Source organism: Odontomachus brunneus, unplaced genomic scaffold (assembly GCF_010583005.1).
Source record: "Odontomachus brunneus isolate Ranch 3 - 2012 unplaced genomic scaffold, Obru_v1 Obru_scaffold_170, whole genome shotgun sequence".
In the NCBI taxonomy this organism is placed as follows: domain Eukaryota; kingdom Metazoa; phylum Arthropoda; class Insecta; order Hymenoptera; family Formicidae; genus Odontomachus; species Odontomachus brunneus.
This window is the reverse complement of record NW_022639620.1, coordinates 468,662-471,737: the sequence shown is the minus strand read 5'-3', so window position 1 is coordinate 471,737 and position 3,076 is coordinate 468,662. Positions and strand designations below refer to the sequence as shown.

At 30.8% G+C, this 3,076-nt stretch overlaps 1 protein-coding gene across 2 annotated transcripts in view; it reads left to right on the top strand.

Moving 5' to 3' along the window:
* The window catches only part of LOC116851263 (1,5-anhydro-D-fructose reductase), a 254,733-nt gene that overhangs the window by 46,492 nt on the left and 205,165 nt on the right, over positions 1–3,076 (top strand). The gene's annotated exons all lie outside the window — the stretch shown is intronic.

Below are 3,076 nucleotides of genomic sequence, written 5' to 3'. Positions count from 1 at the left end.
ACTTATCACGTTCCATATTTAATCAAAAGAAAAAATAGCACTGCTCGCTTAAATGAATCTCTTCGCACTGAATTTTATTGACAAATGTCTAACCTCTAAAATGCAGCCAGTTTCAGATGTCAAAATAAATTACACCTACAACTAACGTCATCTAACTATGAGCCGTAGGAACTAAGTTTACCACCTAATATATAAATTCATATATAATTTTACATATTTACGCATAGATTTATATAAAATTATACATATTGTTATACATAATTGTGTATAAATATATATAATTTTATATGATTATATATAATTATACATAATTATGTATGGACAAATTTCATACATAATTAAGCATGATTTATTCTATCGATTGAATACGTCGTCGTTGATATGCATTGTCAATATTAAGATTATTTAATAGAAAGTTACTATATAGTACGCGTATCAAGAGCACGATGTAAACCAAGCCAATATACACTATACAAGTTATAAGATAGCATTTTATTCTACTAACTGCGATCTATGCAATTCCCTTATAGAAATATCATACTAAGAATCATTGATAATTACTTATTTTCAGTATTAAAAATACTGGATAATAAGTAATTATCAATGATTTTTAGTATGATATTTCTATAAGAGTTAGTGTATAGAACAGCAATGACAGACAAAATTAAAGTTATTTTGCACGCAGGAGACATTTGTGAACATTACGAGGCCATCAGATTACGATTTGAGAGGCTACATAAAAAAAATTAGTGAAAAATACGATTTGGTCGTACGTGTGCTGACGTGTATCTGCAAAGCGATCCGTTTAGAATTTCAGTGCAACTGATTGGCTTATGCGGCGCTTCGAAACGTTCACAGCGTGAAATGGAATGGGATTCCTCATCATTGGCCTGCTTTACATGGTGCACTTGATACGCGTACTAAATACTAATTTTCTATTACATAATCTTAATATCGACGATGTATATAAACAATGGTATATTAAGCTGATATAATACTTATCAAGAAGACATATTATATCGATTTTATGTGTTGTCGTTGATATGCATTGTCAATATAAAATTATTTAATACAAAGTTACTATTTAGTACTCGTATCAAGTGCACGATGTAAACCGATGTAAGACCAATGAGAACTTAAATCATAAAACTTCAGTTTTAAGACTGAAGCTATAAGGCCCGGTTGCATCAATGTTATTTTAGTTTTAAGTGACACAAATATATGTCTATCTTCATTTTTATAGAAAGAAAGATAAAGATAGATATATTAAGTTTCGCTTAAAGCTAAAATAATGTTGGTGCAACCAGGCCTAAGAAATTGACTAATCACAATCGATTATTTTCCTTATATTTTATTGTGATTCGTCAATTTCTTACAAGGTGAGGTCCACAGGCACACAGACTCAATTGCACATCAGCAAAAAGTGCTGTTTCATCTAGTGAATTAGTAATTCACTAGATAACGTAGAGCTTGGTGATATGCAATTGGGTCTGTGTGCATGTGGGACAGTCCCTTATTTTCACTCATAATTGCCAATTATATATATATATATATATATATATATATATATATATATACCTAGTAAGCAAATTGAGCACAGACTGCGCGCAGATTGGCAGCAAATTTAATAAAAAACCCACAGCAAAACCATAGCCATTTGTGCCTACATTAGGCTACGGTTTTGGCGACAGATCTTGCTGTCGGGCAATTGGTGCCAAATTTGTAGCGCAGCAAGATCTGCGCGGTTTCTACCGCCAATCTGCCGTCAAATCGCTACAAGCTCTGCGCGGTTTTTGCTGCAAATCTGCAGCAATTATCCGACAACCAGCTCTGCCGCATATCTAGCGGCAATTTGGCAGCAAGATTTGATATAACAAATCCTGCATCAAATTTGTTATTTATTTGCCATCAAAAGTTGATAGTAAGCTCTATTCGAAATCTGTTCGCGCAGGTTTGGCTATCTGGGTATATATATATATATATATATTTAAGACATTTTTAAGACATCTTTAAGATATCTTATAAATTTGTCTTAAAGATGTTTTAAAGACGTTCTATAATCCCATTTTGAACATTGCGCTGTTTGCGTATTGTCATATATTATATCATAATTAATAACATATAAAATATTTTAGATTTTCTGTTTCAAAATATCTCTTTTTTGTTTATTTTATTAGATTTATTATTCTTATATATTCTTATGTATTTTTCTTTAATTTTATATAAAAATTTCAGTACATGTTATTTCAAATAAATGTTTCATAAGAAAGAAATGAAAGGCAACAGTGCTAGAGCACATAGTTACTCTATGAGTACTATACGACATGGACTATAGATATTCTGTACTCGCAGTGTAGATGAGAACACAACCCAAGTGTATAATCAGGGGACATTTGACAGTTTTGACAGTTCCACAACAAACTATGCAGAAAGCTCGGACGTGTGAAAATGATATATGATGGACGGAGGAAATGATATATGAAGAATTCATCGTATGGAGCAAAGGAATTATATGTAATGTAATTTTTTTCCATAAAACATAAAGCCAGAGGCATCAATTCAGACGTGAGCTGCAATAAAAAATATTGTACATGAATATTGCAATGTGATTGGAATATATAAAAGCAGAGGCGTCAATTGTGACGAAAGCTGCGTAATAATAAAAAAAAAAAATATTGTAGATCCATATTGCAATGTAATTAATATGTTTAACGGATATGTACAACCGTCAGAATAAAACCGTTGAAGTATGTATTCTGATTTGAGGTAGTGAATCATAAATATTGTTAAATGTATATTGTAACATAATTAACTGCTTACAATAATAGCTGAAACCAGAGGCATCTATTATGATATGAGCTTAGAAATAATTATTATAGATCACATTCCAACGTAATTATTTGGAATAATATGTAAAAACAGAACTCCTATTTTTGAAATAGTTGCGTATACGTAAGTTTTACTGCGCGGGTTTAATCATATTTAATTATAATATTTTTTACTTATTTACTAGTTATTTTTGTTACTTGTATTTCAAATGCAGTAATGTTTCACATCAATAGTGCTTATAGAATAG